Source organism: Mercenaria mercenaria, chromosome 12 (genome assembly GCF_021730395.1).
Source record: "Mercenaria mercenaria strain notata chromosome 12, MADL_Memer_1, whole genome shotgun sequence".
NCBI lineage: Eukaryota > Metazoa > Mollusca > Bivalvia > Venerida > Veneridae > Mercenaria > Mercenaria mercenaria.
Window position 1 is genome coordinate 63,689,646 of NC_069372.1, and position 10,044 is coordinate 63,699,689.

The window sequence follows — 10,044 nt, forward strand, 5'->3', positions numbered from 1 at the left end:
ACTTTCCAGCTTTGATGGTGGAGGAAGACCCCAGGTGCCCCTCCGTGCATTATTTCATCACGAGGGGGCACCTGGGTAGAATCATCGACCTTCCGTAAGCCAGCTGGATGGCTTCCTCACATGAAGAATTCAACACCCCGAGTAAGGCTCGAACCCTTATCGATGAGGGGCAAGTGATTTGAAGTCAGCGACCTTAACCACTCGGCCACGGAGGCCCCTAGGAGAATCTTATAAATTAATTATGCTTAGTCCAGTTAAATGTGGGTAAACACACGTTGTCATGACGCAACTACCTCAGTCCTCTGCAGCTGTACTTATATGAAAATATATTTTACGTTTTCATATATTATACAATTAATTTTGTCTAGGAAGAAAATAACCTATTACGTACAGTAATGTCATTGTAAGAAATCTATATTTTATTGTTTAATAATATTATTACTTCTGCCCCCACTGTTCTTTAAAGACGACCCCTGTGAAAGACTTTTTTTCAATATAATGTCCGGTTTTCTATTTGGCATCTGATAAAGAAGGGAATGTTTCGACACCACTAACTTAAAAAGCAATAAAAGTGTATTCGTTAATTTCCAAATATCTTGATTGGGCAAAAGAAAAAAAACAACATTTTACTAACATTTTGCAGTTTTGTTTATAAAAGTCTCGCCTTAATATGTAATTGTAAATAATATGATTCAGTAGTTCTTCAGTGATCATCAAATCAATTCACATTTATTGATAAATAAATAAGTTTATGGCGGTGACCACCTATGCAGTTAGTTATACACGGCTAACAGATCCCGTTGGTGTCTGTCCGGTAGGGCACGGCTCGGACTTTGCAATTTTTCCCGTGGAACAAGGGCAAAGAAAATAAACTGAGATTAGAACTTTCGCCCAGATACAACATTTTCAGCTCGTGGAAAAGCTACTCATCTGCGTACGCTTCATTCGTGCCACAACTAACAATAACACAGTTATATCTACATATGTGCCATAAATATGTGCACCTTAATCATGGGGACGTCTCATATAAATCGCCTGCAGACTTATTTATTCCGCATAAATGGTACAACGAATGAGTTCTCCCTGCAGAACTCCCCGCCAGTTTATATGTTTGGTATATCTGGAGGAAGAGTGTTTCGGGACTCTCACGCCACACGATGGGAACAGAAGATAGCAAGATTTCGTCCAAAGAAGTTAATATTCCATGTTGGTGGAAATGATATAGATACATATACAAATCAGAGTGATGTTCTTGCTCATAGAATTCTTAGTGTGGTGTCAATGTGGAAAAACCGATACAATATCGAAAGTGTCTTTATTGTTCAACTGATTGACAGACCCAGGCCGCGTTACGTCCACTTTATTGAATATTTTGATCGCATAGTGCAAGTTAACAAAATGTTAAAGGAGCTATGTTCGCAAATGGACTTGAAGTACTGGAAGATTTCGGGTATAAAAAACCCAAACAAGCCTATATATTGTGATGGTGTGCATTTCAACGATGACGGAATGCTTGGTTATTACAGAAGTTTACGCGGTGCCATTATTCAGGCAAATAGATAAACTTGTGAAGTGTGATAAACAAAACTTAAACTAATATATGCGCTGTATGAAACGAGGATGTCAAACCTGAATTCAGATTAGACAATGGTTTTAGCTTTCAGGGATAAGGGCATTAATTATCTGGTTTATATAATAGCGCAATAGTGTTTTCACAAGAATTTGATAGTTATGTCGGCATTACTTTCTTTAGATTAAATTTGTACTATTTGTTCAGCCATGTACTTGAACTGTTGCTCTAACATACATATTTGTTTTCATTTAAACTTATTGTTTATAGATGTTTTAAATTACATATGCAATTCAGACATCTAAATACATGACTGCAATAATTATTGATGTCAGTCACTTTATTGTTTAAATTGTCACTGTTTAAATTGTGACATTGCCTTTTAAAAGAATTAAGAAAGAACTATGAATTGGCAATTGGGTTCAAAAATTTTCAGTACATATAATTTGAAGAAATTAAGTATTTAAAAAGATATTTGTTGTCTGTCTGGTTAGACAGTGCTCTTAGATAGGTTAATATTATATAAATACCATATGGCAGCGTGTGTGACATTGATATTGTCAACCCGAGGACAGAATGTCACCCGAGGCGATAGCCGAGTGGTGACATTCTGTTCCGAGGGTTGACAATATCAGTGTCACACACGCTGCCATATGGTATTTATTTTATTATACCGAACAAAACTAAATACATAAAAAAAGTTTTAAAAATGTTTTTGATTCATTTAATTCAACAGTTTCATCTTTAGCGCGGTAATCAGTTGTGTACACACTGAATAGCGACGTCATTACAATATGACATTGTGTACAAGGGAGGCAATCATATGGCTAAAAACCAGAAGCAGTTATTTGCCCTTATATGACATTCAAAATATCAGCGCGGTCACATGACCTGACAGTCACTTTCGCTTGGTCACGTGTCAAAAAGGCTGAAAATGTTTCTGATAGTCAAAATATCTCCTTTTCGGGTAATGGGATTTTACCATTGTAGACAAAAGTGAGGTATAATAAAACTAAATATTTAGCTATACTCAACTGAAAATGGATTGTTAAGTTAGTATCTTGTACACTATTGTAGGAATGATTTGAGATAAAATTATAGCAGGACAACTAGTAATTTAACTGTGGGTGCCATAACTTTAACTGTGCCATGTTAGTATCTGGTTATGCAGTACTTAATATGTGATATGCTAATATCCTGAAGTGATACGTTAGTATCAAAAAACATGAAATAAGTATCTGATTATGCTATACATTATCTGCGATACGTTAGTATCTGGAGGTGATACGTTAGTATCAAAAAACAAGAAATTAGTATCGGATTATGCTATACATTATCTGCGGAAGGGATATGTTAGTAATAATATAGTATCTGGAAGTAATTCATTAGTATCAACAAAACAAGAAATTAGTATCTGATACATTATACATTATCTGCGATACGTTAGTATCTAGAGGTGATACGTCAGTATCGGGAAGTGAAAGCAATATGTTAGTATTGCGATGAAACTTTAGGATATATTACTATCGGGTGAACTTAAGGAGGTAGGTTACCTTGTTACAAGGGTAAATTCAAATTAGTTGAACCGCAACATTTTTTTTTAATTTCATCTAATATGAAGTTTTAACTACTACAATCTCAATTTCTTTTGTCTCTGTCCCTTCAAGTTCAGTTTTTATCAAGGTTTGAAGAACATGACCCTCAAAAGGTATTTCATATTGAAAGAAGAAGGAAAATACGAATATTTAACACTTTTCAGTGTATTTTAGTTTCAATGATATCCGTAGAAGTCTGCATAATTGATAATTTTACTAGAATGCACGTTAGCTTTCTAATATCAGCTTAAAATGTATATGTCGCGGGACTCGTGTTTCCATGGTAACGCATTTTCTCTCATTTTTAAACAACTATGAATAAAAATACGGGTTTTCGACGGCTTCAGTGCCATTCTGTTAGTGACCGGCATGGAATATTTAGGTAATATTATCAGCAAAATAACAAGCACTTTACATGGTACCCTATTTTTCTTAAAGTTTAAAGTAACCATGGCAACAGAGGCGTTTAAAATAGCTTATATCTTGCTTTTTGACGTAATTTCATATAAAAAGATATTGAATAAGATTATCTTTCTAATTAATGTATCTTTAAAACATATTATTTCTAACGTAAGTTTTATTTTCGTGTTATTTGCATTTATTCAAACAAATTTCACAGCTTAGAATACTTACAGCAGTACCACTCGTCTGGTATTTTTATGGAAAAATCGTTCAGCATGCTGCTATTATTCTCATGGATATTGTTGAAATGAAAATAAAAAGCCGAAGCTGTGTTTCTTAAATAGACCAGTGTCAACGCTTTTGAATTTTACATTTAGATACATAGGTCACGGGCTTCGTTTCCATGGTAACATAAATTTAATTCAAGAAACCACAGTTTTCTACTGGAATTTGAACAATTTTAGATCTAAATTCTAGTATATAAGTAACAAATTATCAACGGAACCTGAAAAACAGGTATTACAAATCAAACTGCTAGATATTTTTGAAAATGGCTGTAATAAGTAACCTTTCACCCAACTATATTCCAAATAACATTGGCTATCTTCGTCCATTTTCTTACATTCCGCATAACATTTCAATATAACTACATAAAAGAAGCAAAATATTGAGTATCATTCAGAGCAATAGACCCATAAGAAATATCCAAGCAAATAATGGTTATTTGAAAATAGTTAAAATAAAGAAAATGCATAGAATTACGTACTTTCAAGATAAAAACTATTAATTTTGCGCGGTAACTGACACGTAACGTCATGACGTCAATGACGTCATTTTAAGACAACATTGTTTTGAAGCGTTTCTGCAGCAATTTATTCCTTATTTCTGCATTATTAAGCCATAAAGCATCAGATCGATCTCTTTTTTTTCTAAAAAAACGAATTGAAAGTTTTATCGCATTCTCAGTACTGTATCATACATTTTGACAAAACTTGATCACTTTATTCGTATTGGAAAAGGGTTTTACCAAATGAATTTATCCAGCTATGTTAAAACTTTGAATAGAGAGTCATCTCACTAACAAGAAAATTACTTAAATAAAGTATTTCTATGTATATTATGTTTCGTCCGATGTTTTGGTGGCAACAACAGGCTTACGGCAAGAAATGTAGTATTACAGAGTTCAGGCAATAAACCGCTATAAAACATGTTAGAATCGAAAAATAAGTGCTTTCCGATGTTTATCATTGATTTTATAGTGATTTGTCATTTCTATTCCCAACCACCATAAATTCTAAGATAAACAACGGTTAGGGACTTATCATTTCTTAATTCTAGATGTAAGTTATGTCGTGATTCACAAAGAAACTATCAAAAATTGGGTTTAGCAACTGTGATGCTATTGAAAATATTTTAGTGAAAAAAAAACCGGTACGAAAATAAAAGAAAGTGACAACAAGGCACACATAACTGTTGTGTTTTTCATCTCATTATTGATTTTGACTTGATATTATTTTAAGGAGTCTTCAGTAAGCTATTCTGCCTGATATAGTTAGACGAAAACATAGTGTCCGAAATTCGGTACTTCTCAATGACAATGGCTGATTTTTGCTGTCGAATAACATTTTTTACTCGGAACATGCCAGTCTGCCAGATTTGCTAAAAGAATTTTCAACCAAAATCGCATTTGGACCCAAAATCCAATGCATTGTCTTATATCTTACTGAAATATATTTTGCAAAGAATTTAATTTTCTATTATTTTAAGTTATATTTTTTCGCATTCAAGTGTATTCCGTACCAGAAAAAAAAGAACTTATATTTTCATTGCTTCAAAACAGTAAAATTATCAATCTGATTTCACTGACATATTTCAGTATTTCAAACTAGATCTGATCTTTTTTCTGTCAACACATTTTATGAAACAACACTATTTTACCGAAAGTAACAAAAAATATTTTCTTTATTTTCTCCTCACGTTTTTTAATCATATGGCCGCCAAAGTTTGCAGGTAAGGAAAACATTCTTAAACAAGTTTTAAATTGAAAATTTTTGAATCTATAGCTATTTCGAATGAAAATATCTTTATCAGATGGAAGGGTTTTAATTCAACGAAGAGCTACTTTTTAAGAATGATTATAGCAAAATTTTGTATACAATTAACTGATTTTCTTCACTGAACAAAAGGCATGTGCATATTCTCTTTCAAAAATATTCGACATTCCCTGAGCATCCGCATATTACTGCAGTTAAAGTTGAAGTCGCTGCTTTTTTATATATAGATACCTGGAATAACGACGAAAATGCCTTTATCATTTTCATTGGATGTCCCTAAAGTGTTTTCGTATTTTATAAGACAGCTCTACTCACATAATTCAATGATTAGAAAAACGAGTAAATGCAAGTTGATGATATCTTATCGCATTTTAGACTACATATATTCGAACCAATGTTTAAAGCAAATAATACGATAAGAAATGGTAGCTTCAGCTTATCTTAAATACAACGAAAAGAAACATGTAGAAATGACCTTACACCAGTTTGAAGTGAGAAATTAATGTAGAATTGTATTTATTGTTATTAGTTTCTATAACATCAACGGTAAGCGACTTATTTTCTTAGTTTTATTATCAAATGTAACGTTCAAAGTATTCAACAGTTCGTAAGCACATGAATAATACATCAGATAAAAAATACTTCAGAAATTTTGTGTTAAATCGCAGAAAAAAAGTTTCTTATTTAGGATTGTAATCAATTAGCTACACATGCAATATGAATTATATAACAATATAATTTTACACTTGCTAATAAAATGGTCAGAGAAAAAAGTACTTGTGAAAATAGAGCAACTGAGTTTACTAATGATGATAACAGACTGCATACAATTACCAAAATATCATTAAATTATTCTTTTAGTCTAGCAATGTCTTGTTACGACGACGGCACTCAACTTGTTATCATCACTTTTGGAAGTATAATCATTTTGCTCTTGATCATTTTGTTGATCTGTGTGTGCTGGATCTGCTGCAGAAGTGACACTCGTCGAGACGGGATTATCATTCGACCAATGGATCACACGCAAGCAGGTATTGCAGTACTCTTTTCAAATATAACAGATTTTCATCTGATATTTTTCACAGCTACGATACTAGACTGGAAAATTATGATTTTAAAATTAACGGATACTCTTTCAATAATATACATCAAATAAAGACTACGTAGATAAAAGAGTATATTTTATGACATATAACTTCCGCTTTTCTGTTAAGTCAGTAACTGGTAACATGAAGATCCATAGAACCTGGTGAAATTGGTCTTCAAAACATATAAAAAATGTTAAAACAATATACAAGAATTGTTTTGCTTTTATTTTACTCAAATATTAACATTGTGACGTCATTGCTATGCGTGTGGCATTGTCCAGTAGACAAGACGTTGCGACAGCTAAACTGACATGATTTAGTGAAAACATTTAAAAGACATGAAACCAAAATATTCTTGCATACCGGACAAGACTTTAACGTGTTTTTGCCGGTGCGTAAAAAATTCGTCTTACTGTTACGCAACTGGCAGATAGCAGCACTAAATATGACATGTGTTTTTTTCTTGTGCACACTTCTTGTAAATGAAAATGTCTATTTTTAACCCAGTTACAATGTATGTGAAAAAATGAGGGCATGGGAGCGAGAAGCAACGTATGTGTTTTGCGCGCTTTTCAAATTTAAACCCAAAAGTCTTTATATGAAATATACTTAGAGCCACTACAGTGTTACTGAAACACAAAAGACCAGACATCAGAACAAAACTAAGTAAATATATATGATTTCTCTTAACATATTTGCACAATCACAATTCTATGCCGTTGAATTCACCATTACGTAAGGGCTCTTGCATTTAAAGGAAAATGAACAAGACGTACATCTACAGTTTCGGCCGAGCGAAGTGATTCGTTCTCACAAATGAAATCTGTACATTTACTTTTTTCTACAAAAGAAATATATTTGGCCATTAATTTATCAAACACTGATCTACATTCTAATCAATGCGTGGGACACATGACTGACCTGTAATCTGCAAACTTTTACTCGCACTGTTGTCTGATGTGGCCACCTGATGCCACGAATTGTTAACTCTTCGGTATACAATAGAAAAGAATAATCTGTTTGCTTTTGCACATTCTAATCACCATACATGTATATTTATTATAGGACCAGATAAAAAGACATTCATTTAAAATTTAAACTAAAGCTCGTCCTTTCAAATACTAGAATACGTCACGGGGAGTAATTATGAGATATTGAACATACGATTTGTATAAATCGCCTACGAATACTACAAATAAGTTAACACATGTATCATATTTCATATGTCAAATAAATGGAGCAGTTGTCACAGGAAAACTCACTTTATTGATCTTATTTCAATTCTACATGACTACATGTATTAATTTGTCGAGCTTCATGCGTTCAACAACAACAGCACGACTACATATATCATTTTTTCGAACTATATACTAGTATGTTTTACAACAACACGACTGAATGTAATATGCTCTCGATCTATATGTGTACAACTACAACATGACTTCATTTATAATGTTTTTGAACTATATATGCTCAAGACAAACTGCATGTATGTTTTCAAACTATGTATGTACAACAATAATATGACTACATGCATTATTCTTTCGAACTATTTATGTACCACAACATGACTACAGGTATCATGTTTTTGAATGATATATGTTTCGCAACAACATAACTACATGTTTCTTTTCTCAAGCTATATATATACAACAACATGACTACATGTGTTATGTTCCCGAACTATATATGAACAACAATCGTTGTTATCGTAAATGTTGCCTTTACTTTACAGGAACAGTTCTCTGCATGACCAACGAACATATGCAATGCAATCGAAGTCAAAATCTTCACCAAGCACATAGCCAACATCAGCTGACACATGCGCATGCTTGTGAGAGTCAACAGTGCACGACTACCGCACAGTCGTCCAATCAAGTTGTTTTGCCCCAGTATCACAATTAAGCAAAACAAAATCTTAGTTTAGATATGGAGTAGAAAGATGTGTCATTAAAAAAATTCCTCTTTTATTTCAAGACAATGCTTGTAAAGTCATACAATTGCAATTTGTGACCTAAAATCTTTTATCAAATCTAGATCATTGCATAATGGATTTTATATTAGAATTGTTTCAATTGCAGTTGTATTGCCAATGCAATAAATACTTAATTTTTAACGAAAACCTTTGGGAGCAGACAATGCAGCAAACCAACTCGACTTGACTGAGTTTGTTTAAAAGAAATTATGAACTTGTCCATCTTCCAATTTAGACAATACCATTAACTGTTTAAAGGGGCGCATACCGGAAAGAAACTGGCTGAATAGCGAACAGTGTAGATCATGATTAGACTGCACGGATGATCGCAAAGGCAAAACCAATCGTTTCCAGCATGGTAAGGGTTAAGTGGACCACTATGATACATACAATTTGAATGTACTCAATGATCCCAAAGGAACAGAAACACTGAGCTTTTTTACAACCATTTTGTAGCACTTAAATTATTCTATAGTTATGAAATTCACGGAAAAGGTCAAATTGCACTCCTAATGATAATGTTATATGTAGAAAATTTCTTATTCGACACGGACGTGTTTTGTATTCATGAGGTAATTTGGTAAGAGCCATTGCACTTATCGCAATGTTAAAATTAAAATAGAAAAAAAACTGCCTGCTCACAAATGATACATAAGGATTTATACAAATTCAGCAGCGTAGGTTGATGGTAATAATGAGAATTTTAGCTTGGTTTTTCTTGGTAAAAAATCATCCTTGCTTTTTTCTGCTAGCTCCAACTCAACACCTAAACCAATTTCTGTACCTTATATCATTTTTTGGTATCTTGAATATAATTCAGATGTACTTGTTGGGTTTTTAAAGTAACCCTTCTTCTGTATATTTCTGCTACTGTTTCTTTTTGTTGCAGGCCTACTTTGCAATGCATGGCTCTCTTGGCTGTGTTTGGTGTGCTCTGTGCTTTAGGGAAATCTGCCATTACCTTTCATTGTTTTATTTTAGGTGCTAGCACTTCTAACATGTTCAAAATTATGTTTAGTTTATTCGAAGTTGTGTAATTTATATTTCAAAATACAAATAAATCAAGACATTAATTCATACTGATAATTACTCAAAATTCATTTGAAGTGTAATAACGCAAAAATTAATGCCTTTTAACGATGACTTCTCAAACCTCATAAGACACCTTAAAGGTGGTGAAATAGCATATTTGCTCGAGACATGCATAAGTAAATTTCATTCATGCATTAGTATCTCATAGATCCATTTTTTCTTCAATTAATATGTGGTATAATGACTTGCATACATTTTAAGTAATTGTAAGTATAAATATGTCATATCTAATGTCGATTCTATTAAGTACAGGAAAAAAAACACAATA

General features: G+C 32.8%; 1 long non-coding RNA gene across 1 annotated transcript; it reads left to right on the forward strand.

Moving 5' to 3' along the window:
- The first annotated feature begins 6,056 nt into the window (after window positions 1–6,056).
- Window positions 6,057–9,423, forward strand: LOC128547135 (uncharacterized). Its single transcript, XR_008366337.1, has 3 exons — window positions 6,057–6,167; window positions 6,483–6,652; window positions 8,445–9,423. It is a non-coding gene; the product is annotated as an uncharacterized LOC128547135 (long non-coding RNA).
- Window positions 9,424–10,044: the final 621 nt, after the last annotated feature.